The following is an 11,929-nucleotide window of genomic DNA, read 5'->3' as shown; positions in this document are numbered from 1 at the left end:
TATTTTTTTAAACAACAGTGTAGTAGTACTCTGGGCAGGATAGGGGAGACCTATACTTAATTCAGAAGATAGCCAGTGTGTGCACTGGGACAGAATTGCTTGTTGTGAAGAAAGCCGTAGCAAACATTGCCTTTACACAAAGCAATTTTGAAGATGGGCAGACAGGATAAGAACAGGGAGAAGGAGGCATTATTCTTTGAAGTGTTAGAACTTAGCTCTGGATTTTTGCTAGCTCTGCATTATACTGAATAACAAAAGTGCTGCAATATTCTGTACCAGCAAATACCTACATAACTCCGGTACTTGGAAGTAGCAGATCATAATGTACAGGATCACAACAGAAGATTCTTTCTCCTTCAGCAGTTTCATTTTTTTAAAAAAAAATCAGTGGTGTCTGCTATATAAGTATTGATAGCAAAATTAAAGCAAAAAAATTCCTCACATTTATGTAGAAAGGGAGGAGTTGTGAATTCTGTACATGAACTCGGTTTCACAGGAAGACTAAATAAGGGGATTACTGCATTTACATCTGCCTGTTATTTTGCTGTGAAGTTGAGTGGTAAACATAGACAGGTGTTGCGTATTTAACCTTCAGAATCTGCAGCATATGTGGATCTTTTAAGTGTTTCCCTATTTCTCCCTTTGTCATTGTATCTTGTAAGTTGAAGCAAAATGTCCCCCCCCCCCATTCCTGCCAGTTAAGTTTCCCCTACACATGCCTGCTCCTAAAACAGCTGTATTTGTCTCTGGGGCCTCAGTGTTGAAAGCATGCAGGACAAACTATAATAAAAAAAAAGCTCTGAGCTGGGAGGACATCGGAATACTGCACCTCATGGCCTAGAAAACAGCTATGTGCTCCAATATGTGACTTGACACACAAGCAGGTTCACTACTGTGTTATCAACTCTCTCCCAACCTGCCCTACGGTCCCTTTGCCTGCACTTTGGATTTGTTGAGTTCATTACGATACTACGGTGAAAGCCGGGTGCTAGAGCCCCTCTTGTTTACAAGACATAATGAGGGATATGACATATTTAAAAAATGAAAAGCTAAAATGTTCTTCCATCACAAGCTTAAAGGGAAAAAATTAAAAACTTTTTAAAAAAAGACCAAAAAGTGCGTGTGCATATATAAATATATATATATATATAAGATGAAGACTAACTCTGGGAGCATTTAACAGTGTTTTTGTGTTTTAACATTTATTTTCCTGCTTTAAATTTGCAAGCATTCTCAGGAATTCTAGGGTAGGAAGCCAGTTTTCGAAGATGGTTTATTTAACCTTTACCTTATCCTAGATAGATGGTTGTTTCTTTCGTAAACTTTTACAAGTTCCTGAATCTTCAAAAAGTTTAAAAGTTTTTTTTCTTTACAAAAAGCAAAAAATTTGAAAAACAAAATCTTAACTAATACAAACTCCAATTGTCAGAACTGGGGATCAAAAAAAAATTAAAGTACAAATTGATTACAAAAGAATTCTCAGTAGCAGCAACACAAATTCATTGTATTCTTAAAAGTCCAAGTTGTGAAAAGATTTATACTTTTAGAGCTTAGTCTCAAGTGGAAGCGCGTGTGCAGATGAGTGGGGGAGAGGATTGTGTATGAATGAAAGTATAATCATCTAGTTGTTTCACAGTGAGCATAAAATCTTCCTCCAAGCACCTTTTTAAAATAAACAGTTAAAAAAGAGTAAAAAAATGCATTTTGATTTGACTAAATCAGTCAACCACAGTTAAGAAGAATTGCTGGGAGTACAGGATGGTGCTTCTTGAAACCACTTTTAGATTGACAGTGCTTCAGAGAAGCAGAATCTTTATTGTGACCCAGTAATGGAGCTGTTTTAACTTTTACTAATTTTAAAACAGAAAATAGGGAAAGAAGAATGTGGGAGAAATCAGTGAAGTGTACCTGGGAAAAATGGCTTGGTGTATTTTAATCATTTTGAAGATATTTTTTTTTGTTTGCTTTTTCCATTTATCAACCAGAGATGTGTAAGTGAGAAATTTTGGGAAGTGGGTTGGAGGTAAGATATATTAACTGCTGCTGCCAGCTACTGGGACTCCCATTCTTAAGAACCAGTTTACTGCAGCTTTTTCCTGGGATGGATAGCTCAGAGCTTCCAGCACAAAGAGAGAAGGACTTAATGTGCTTGAAGCATTTTTGTTAGAATGAAAATAACAAGCCGCTTTAGTGCCTTTGTAATACATCCTTGCATCCTACAAAAGACATATGCAGTCTAGTCACTCCAAGGAAACAAATGAACCCTTTTTTCTAAAACAAAAAGCATTTCTCTGAGCATGCTGAATAGAAGCCTCAAAGGCCTGCCGTGCAAAGAGTTACATATAAAATAACATACATGTAAACATTTTTCTTTAAAATCTAAGGGCAATTTTCATGCATTACTACTTTCTTGTTTTGAACTACTCTTCAAATAGAAGTGTGAAGTAATGCCTAGTTTTCTGTGACATCAGTTGTGTGTTCTTTAGTTGTGTGTTGCATTGTTTCCCAAATTGCACCTTGAAAAAAAATGCATCAACTGATTCCTAGTGTGATAGGCCAGTGAGAGGAGCCCCCTTTTGTTTTTTTAAAGGAAGTTATTTATCTGAACGCTTTATCAGAGGCTTTGACTTATTTCCCCCTATAATTTTTTTTAAGTCGAAAATTACAAAAGCCTGTTACTTGGCTGACAACTGCTGAAGAAGGTAGAAAGGTAACTGTGTAACTCTGTCATATTTAAAGCATCCTTTACCTCTCAACATTTCAACCTATGCATATTGAAGTTTGTCATATTTTTGAAGAAGTGAACTAAAATATCAATCTTGGCAACCTTCCATCCCTGATGAATACCTGGAATGTTTAATCAGCCCTTTGGACCATAGCAATACAGGTTTCCAAACACCTTTTCTGTTTTGAATCTGCTATGTTCTCTGGCCAGTGAGGATGATACTTTTGGGAACTAAGCACTAAACTATACTTGAGAAAATGTTTTCTGCAGCTGTTTTGTGGGTGGTGTTACTATATTTTCATGTATGTTCTACACACACACACAAAAAGGCAATAGGTCTCATGGGGTGTTGGAGACCTCTTCAGATTGCCAGAGCACCCTGCGCAGCTTGAAGCCACGTGTCAAATTTTTCGTTTTCTCTTATAAAGTTGCTCCCTCCATGAAAAGGAGAAACAGTCCATATCAATGTTTTGTCCTCCTTTTTAGTTGTATATTTTAAATGCACATGCCCAACTTAAAAAATAGCCCTATTTTGGTTCTATTCACTCTTTTAATATATGGCCTATATGAACCTACTGCCAGAACCAGCATCTAATTGGATGGGTCTTGCGATAACACCTTTCCTATAATAGTACTATTCCCAGAAAGCTGCTTATTACGCCATGCTGAACCATTCTGGGAAGGTTGCAGTCTTTTCCAGTGCACCCGTATAAAGTGGATAGAGTGAGCTTTTCCTTCACTCTTGGGTTCCCTTTGTAAAGGAATATGTTAAAAGCATGTTTTTACTCTGCCACTTAGCCAAAGCAAAACTCTTCACCTTATCTTTGAAAATTTTAAAAATAAATTAGTGAATATAAACAGACAGACATTTCCTGTTTGATTTTCAATGCAGGCATTTGAACTGGCAAGTGTAACAAGTATTAACGCCTCTTTCTATTCTGTCCTCCACTGCCATGGCAAATGTTACCCGATCTTCACTGTCATCCAAATAGTAGTGTTCGAATCACTCACCTTTATTTTTTTATAGTATTGGCTAATTGAGATACTCTGTTCTCCCCTGAGATGGTTCTGTTTAGTTTAGCTGTATTGTTCCTTCATTATAAATATGCAACAGCAAAAACACTCTGCATATAATACAAATGCTACCCAAAATGCAGTTAAAATGATGCATTCTGAAATGAATACATGCTTTCCAAGGCATGCATTGATTGGAGCGATACTGACTGAAGGAAGATGGATAAAATCTATATTACTGGTTTCCCTAATTTTCCACAAAGCTACAGCTGTTCATTTGAATGCTGATTAGTCTCCATGTTATGATATGCTAATGATATTGGGAGTATTATGTAGATGGATGATTTGGTAGTAACAGTTACACCTGTTGAATACAAGGCTTAATCAGCAAAGATGTAATGTTGTTTATTCTTTATTCCAATAATATTTTGCAGATTTTCCTACTGTATCAATCCCTCTCAAAGGTTTAAAACTTTGCTGGTTTTTTAAAAGTATATATTGACTCTGATCCATACAATTTGGTCATACAGTTTTGATCAGTTATGAATTAGTAAATTTCTAAGAAAATTCTGTAGTGCTCTTAAGGATGGGTGAAAGGAGTAAAATAAACAAATTTTGTGCTGAAGATAGCTTTTATCCTCCTTCAGAACATTGCTAAAATGTATACAAACAGTCACCAAATTAAAAGGATTATTCCCCTCTTACGCTACAATAGGGAACAAAATTCTAACCTGATCTTCTGGCTGTCAGGCCTCATCAGATGCTAGCAGTTGTCAGACCAACCTAAGTGCCCTTTAACTGTTCTCCATGGCCATGTCAGATACAGATAAGCAGTTTCACATGGCTGAGAGGATATTTAACAGGCACCATAGACATTACCAAATGTGTGATATGGAACAGTGTCAACATACCTGCTTCTTAAGTTTGTGCAGTATGGCATATATTTACAAATTTCTCAGAGACATGGGCCATAGAAGGATCAAAAGAATCAACCTCAACTAAGAGCCAGTTTCTTCGTGTACTTGGCAGTGGTGATAGCTAGAGTTATATATGCCCTTGTCTTTTTTTAAAATGCATTTTTTTTAGCCATAGAGTTTGAATGTGTTTTTACTTGAGCCTGACAACCATCCATTTAAACACAAATCCAGGTTATTGAAGTTAAAGCATTGTGCCAGGCAGCCTGTGGGTATATTTTGACATATGATTAGCTGTCCATGGAGCAAAATAAAATAAGAATATGGAGAAATGTTCCATGGATAAACAACACAGTTGGACAGTGTTGAGCAAGAAATGGTGTGTTTTTTTAAGCGCTTAGTGCCTCATCTTAGGTAATAGTATGCCAGTTAATGCATTCAAAGAACTAAAGTTCCTCATTTCTTACCATGTTTTAATCAGAGAAAATAAATGCATATTGTCTTTCTGTATTAGAAAATGCAGCGGTTAATTGAGTCCTCCTTCTAAAGATTGCTTTGCTTGCTGGATAAAAATTTTTGTGGCATGGTTGTGAATATCAAGTGCTTTTCTTCTCCTTCCTTATCCCAGCCAGACTGGCTCACCCTCCTTTTATATTAAGTGCTGAGTGCTTTGAAGTTTGGGTGGGAAGGGGCAGGGCATAAAGGAAATAAAGGGAGCCAAGTTAGAGCAGCCTTACTTTAGGGAGTAGCCTTACAACAGAGCTTTATAGTGAGGGTGTGCTGTATTCCAAATTGTGTAAGCCAAAAATGAAAAAAAAAAATCATTTATGCAAAAAGAGGCGTTAACTTCTTAACATAATATGTACCTTCTGAAGGTAGAAAAGGGTCTCATGAAGTGATACATTGTGATGCTTCTTGCTGGGTCAGTAGGTATGGGATTTGGGATATAAGCGCTTAACATTCCCTTGTGGGTTTTTTTAGGGTTGTGTTTTGTTTTTAGTTTTGAACAAGCAGTAAGTTAAATGTGGTATCTCTGAATGTGCCTTTGTGAGTATGTGACTGTCGGTCCGAGAAGACTACTTGGGCTTGACAGGGGGAGATGATAGTCAGTTTATTCTCTCTAAAGGTCAAATGCAAAGATTCCAGCCTGCTGGTACCTTTTGACAAACAGTGTCTTTTGGGGCTGGTCTCTAAGCTGCGCAGTATGCAGTCGTGTGTGGCAGATGCATCCAGGTGTGGATGGGTTGTAATTCACATGTTGACATTTTTAGGCTAGTGCTCCGTTGCTGGTTGAATTCGTATATGTATTATGTACCTATTACATTTGTGTATGTGGCTTGCTTTAACTTTTTTTTTTTTTTTAAGCACTGGAAAATGAAACGCAGTGATGTTTGAGACACATTTATGCATGTAGAGAAGAAGGTATTTTGTAGCTTCTGCCATTCTTGGGTGTAGGCACACTTTTGCCCTCTATCAGTGTCCTGATAATAGAAAAAAGAGAAATCTACCCTATAACTTCTAGCACACTTATTGTTGCCATTTAAATGAACAGGGTATTACACAAGAATATAAGATGTTTTTGAAATGGTGAGGAAGAAGTGTTGTTTTTTAATCAAAAAGTAATTCTTTGTTTCTTTGAAGCTGTTTGTAGCTAAACATGGGAATCTGCAGTGTCTACTTTCATTTGTTTTTTTCCATATATATTCCACCTCTTCTTCTCCCCACCTCAAATGCAAGGTGTACAAAATCAAGAGCTGCTGTAGCACCTCTCAGCAACCTTCCCAAATGAAAGCTCTAGCAGGCTCTCTTCATCTCCATTCAGGAAGACAAAGGGAGGAGAGATGCTGCAGCTTTCTTGCTTCGCTCTCATTCCTCTCTAATGGCCTTGAAATGTATTATTATGCAAATGTGAATTTTGATACTGAACTTTAAGAAGAGGTTGTTTCTTTTTCAAACAAAAAAAAGGTCCCATATGTGGTCAGCATTGCTTCTTTTTCTTGTAAGTGAATTGTAAACTATGCATTCAGCAAGAGATGGTTTGGGGGAGGAAAAGAGAGTCCTGCGAAACTGTTGAAAATGTTTCTGTGTCCATTGAATTCCAACACTGATGTAGGAGGAAAGAGGTTCATGTCATGGGAGGACTTAATGGAACCCATCTCTTCAGAGAAGTTGACTTATTTGATTGCCAGGCAGATTTGTTTTTGGAGGGAATTAAAATCGACTTCAGAAATGAAGTAATGTCTGCCTGTTTCACAGGACTGTGCTTTCTTGCCATGCAGTGTTAGACCAGGGTCAGCAGCATGACACAAAACAGCCCAAGGAGAGAATTTATCTACATAGCACCTCCTCCATTTGTTCAACCTCAGGAAATGGCACCTCATGCACTGTCTTTAAGGATTTACTCTACAACTTGTTCTCCTTTACAACTGCCCTTGTTCCTCAGGAGAATTACAATGTGGCTTTTCCTTGCATGCATTTCCAAAACTCTGTCCTAAAAGTTTCTACCAATTCCCATCGCAGATGAAACATAAAATAGCAATGCCAGCTTGGAACTGCTGTAGAATATATACTGCACTGGCATTAGTCAATTCCTTGTCTTCTAATGTTCATCAGAACTGTTCAAGGAAGACGGCATGCTAGTCACCATCTGTGACTTCTTTGAGCTAATACTACCACTAATAAAATGGAGGCGAGTGATAGAGACTAGAAGAGGAAATTTATATGGATTCTTTTGCTGGCAAGAAGCTGCTTGGAAAGGAGAAAGATTTCACTCCCTTACTTTCCGAATGTGGAGGCTGCTTCCCATGTTAATGGAGGTGTGTTTCCTTTACAAGTCTCCCTTGGGTGTTGTGAACTGTGGTATCTGCCTCATTTCACCTTGGCATCATCATAGCCAAGAAATTCTCCTACCTATAATTCAGTGTTTTTTTCTCACACAGCAATTTTTTGTTGGTGTTCACAGTACTGTAATGAATAATAAATAGCCTTGACCGCTCATTCTCACATGCATACTTGCCTTGCAGATGTGATCTTATCAGGATTCTTATCTGGTAGATTGCCTTTTTTGTTGTTGTTTGTTGAAGGGGAAAAGTTTCCAGCTCTTTGTCTCAGAATACCTCGTGGCGCATATTTACCTTTAGTGTAACTGGCCTTGTATATTCTCTTTCATACTTAGTGAGATTATACTGCTCCTACATTTGTCCTAGTGGTTTGAAGACTGGATCATGAGGCTGAAACTCCTGAGTTCTAATCCTGGCCTTTACTCTTCCCTCTTTTTGCCTTAGGCAAGAGTCATTTAACCTTTGCCTCAGTTTCCCCATCTGTAAAATGGGGATAATAATACTTACCTACCTCACAGGGGTTTTGTGAGGATTGACTACAGGTTTTTGTGAAGTGCTTCAAAGAAAAAGTACTTTTTATAAGTATTATTATATGGAGGTGTAACTAGCAGGCTACCTCCTTTCCCAGTCTTAGACGTACATCTCAGGGATGTGCAAAGAGGAAATAGGAGAGGAAACAGTGTATTTTATTTTTTACTTGTTAAGCCATCAAATACAACTACTTTTAACAAGAAGGAAGGAGCTAAAGAGCTGAACTATTCACAAATCTCCCTCGAGTTCCACATATAGCATACAGAAAAGCCAGTCTTTTAACAGACACATTTTAAAAATAAAGTACACTTCCTCTTGAATTGGGATATGTAAAGTTTGCCATCTTTTGTATGTCCCCCTTTTAATTAGACATGGACTTTTTTGTTAGATTAACAATGGCAGCACATCTGCTGCATTTGGGAAAGGAGACATTGCTGTGTAGTTTATATGAGTTCTGTAAAATGACAATATTTGTCAAGTAGTTGGCTTAAAGATGGGGACACTTGCTTTCCTGTTTGTGTGTTAAACATATGCTGCCTCATTCCCAATATACACAAGCCATTGTATGCCAATAAAACATGGAAACACAGTAATGTTCATTAATAAGAGCTGCTTGTGAATATGCCTTACAGCCTTCTCAAAATCTTTGGGAGGAGGGGTGGAATAAGAGGTTTGGGGTAAATTCCATAGTTAGGGAGTCTTTGCTGCTTCCTTCCTTTTCTGATCTATTATGGACACCATTCTCTCTTCAATCTTAGACGTGCATCTCAGGGATGTGCATATTGAGCCCAGCATTCGGATCTTGGAAAACCTAAGATTTGGTTCCATTCTATATTTGAAGTCTCCATATTGGACACTCCCTTAATCTTTTTCATCCTTTACTCCCCAAGGAGCAGCTCTGTCCACAACTGTTAAGTGATTAAAAGTTCTACGGTGATCAAATTCAACATGATGCAGGTGTATTTGTATCTGTATCTCTCTGTTTTTGTGTATGCATACATATACGAATGCTCACTCAAGATTCCACCTTCCACTAGTTGGGGCAAGAAAACTGAAGTGCAGATCACCTAACAAAAACAAACAGCAGCTTTGCTCTGCTAATACATATGCACTGCTTCCTTTTTTTTTTTTTTGAGGGAGGGATGAAAAAAAGCAGTGGAGTTTAGAACTACTTTAGCATCCACTGGTTAGACAGAGACTTGAAATGCTGCTTTAATTTCAGAGCTCCTATGGGGCTATGTTTACAAAGAACTGATCAGGAAAATGACCAATTGTGGATATCCAACTTAGTGAATTATGCTTCATTTCTGGTGAGCAAGCCATGTAGTGGAAAATGTCTTAATGGAAAATGAAAGAAGTTTAACTCCACCTAGCCTTATTTGTGAAGTAAACAATATTTTATGTCCAAAACATCTTGATTAGAAAAGGCAGCTTTTCTACTTTGCACATAAATAGGTAATACGAAGGTACAGCTGAAATGCTATTGCCTGAAACACTGTCCCTTCCCCCAAGCAGGCATAATAGTGGATACATGTATTGAGGCTCTTTGCAAAGATACCTATTAGTATTTTTTCCTTATACTTGAAATAACGTACCCATCTCTATTTGTCAGTTGGGCATCCAAGAAGGGTGGAATAGTGGAAAATAGGAAAAGGCACAATATGTTTTCATGCTAGAGTTTGCTTAGTTCTCTCCCCTCCCCCATAGTGCTTTTATTTCAGCTTACTTTCTATCCTAGGAATTCACATGGACACAGAAACACAGCACTTTATGTGCTCTTGCATGGCATGCTGCCCTCCCCTTCTCCCTCTCTTCTCTATTTTTATTTTAGTATAGTGGTACTTAAAATCACTGTTTCACTTAAAAAGACAATAAAATGTTTAAACTCTACTAATGTACAAATAAGCTGAAATGTTGCATTTATGTGTATTTTGCCATAGCAGGTACTGTATTTCTCATGCTGGATTTCAAACCAACAAAAGGGTGATGTTTTATTGGAGTGTGACAAGTTGAGAGTAATAAGGAATTAAGTCGTCGTCATTTCATTGAAATTGAGAGATGGTGTAATACATATTACGTTTTCTGAAGGTTTTTGTTTTTTTGCTTTTAAGCAGCTTTTGTTTTTATTTTGTTTTTGTTTTTTAAGATATGATTGTATTATGTGCAACTCAGTTGCTTACATTATAACTACAAAATATTTTTGGGTTCCTGGAAAAAGAAAGACTAATAAATGTGTTTGGCTGCTAAGCATTTAATCCTGTGACTCCTTGTCAATTTATTTTTGTTTGTTGATTTGGTCTATAAAATGCAGTTGTTAACTATAATTTCTTGGCTGTGCATTTTCCCTTCAGGAATTCATACTCACACAGTCTTGCAGCAATAAACTATTGATAGTTTATTATTTTTATCTTAGTATCTCCTCAGTCATGTAAATAATTGTGCACACACATTTTTCCTAGGTTTGGAGGCAGCTATTTTTATTGAGAAATGGCATCTTGGCTTATCACAATAGCACATTGTTATTCTGGTATCAGAGAAATTCAAGGGTTCTAGAATCTGATTGAGCTTTACTGGATACCAAGGAAACCAGACAGATGGACAGTTGTCAAACCTACTTGTCAACTCTCAGATATCTCTGCAGGCTGGGCAAACTACAAGCATTATTTAGCAGGAAGATGTGAATCCCCTTGATATCTTTGTTTGTTATATATTGGAGGAGGAGAGCTCAAATCCATACTGGAATCCAAATGAACTGGGAATTCAGCAACACCCAAAATAACTTACTTTAGCTATGTGAGAGCTCCCAAGGTGGCTAGGAAAGCCCCTTCTCCCCCTGTCCATGCCACCCACCCTGAAAATGTTTTTCTTGATTGTACATTATAGTATATTCAGGGTAGCATATGGGTTATCATCTCCCTGGTTCTTCAACACAATACACGTTGAACATGACAATGCTTGTTTCTTCTAACAAAATGATAAAAGGGTTTGTATTTTGAAACACTGCTCCAAGCAAGCTATTATTCACCACTGGGGGAAAGTATGCAAAGCTAGTGTGATGTAGTTGCTAGAGTCCAATATAAACCTGCACTCTGATGTGACACTCATTAGGTACTCCTGAGCAAGTCAGATCTGTGACAGCAAAAATTGTTGCTTTAATCTCCTTGGAGAAACAAAAGGTTACAAATCTTATGATGAATCTGTTGTTGACATAACAAGGTCATATAAGTGATGTCAGTTGTCAAGGAATGGCCACATCATGAACAGCACACTTTCATAGCCCTGGAAACAAAATTACCTAAGATTCAAAATTATAGATACTGTACTGAACTTGCTGAATCCTTGAAAATAACTGGCTTATAAAATCACTGGAATCAAAAGTGCAACAGATTTGCAAAGAGACTTGTTACACGATAATTCTTTTTCTGCGTCAAACAAAGGTCTGTCTTTTCTGGGATTTGGTATCCAGCAGTGACCAACCAGCTGCTTCTGGAAGCTTCCAAGCAAAGCGGGTGATGGGTTATATTTTGTATCTTGTACTCAGAAGTGTAGTGTGTCCACTTGCAGACACTTTCTGTATAGCTATAATGGCGAATAACTGATTTGACCTACACACAAATTGTCTCATTCTGCTTTTAAGCCATCTAAGCTAGTAAAAGTAAAGGACCCCTGACAGTTAAGTCCAGTCGCGCATAACTCTGGGGTTGCGGCGCTCATCTTGCTTTAGTGGCCAAGGGAGCCGGCGTACAGCTTCCAGGTAATGTGGCCAGCATGACTAAGCCGCTTCTGGCGAACCAGAGCAGTGCACGGAAACGCCGTTTACCTTCCTGCCGGAGCGGTACCTATTTATCTACTTGCACTTTGACGTGCTTTCGAACTGCTAGGTTGACAGAAGCTTCTGTGAATTT

Source organism: Podarcis muralis, chromosome 10 (assembly GCF_964188315.1).
Source record: "Podarcis muralis chromosome 10, rPodMur119.hap1.1, whole genome shotgun sequence".
NCBI lineage: Eukaryota > Metazoa > Chordata > Lepidosauria > Squamata > Lacertidae > Podarcis > Podarcis muralis.
The sequence above is the reverse complement of the archived record's forward strand: the minus strand, read 5'-3'. Positions refer to the sequence as shown.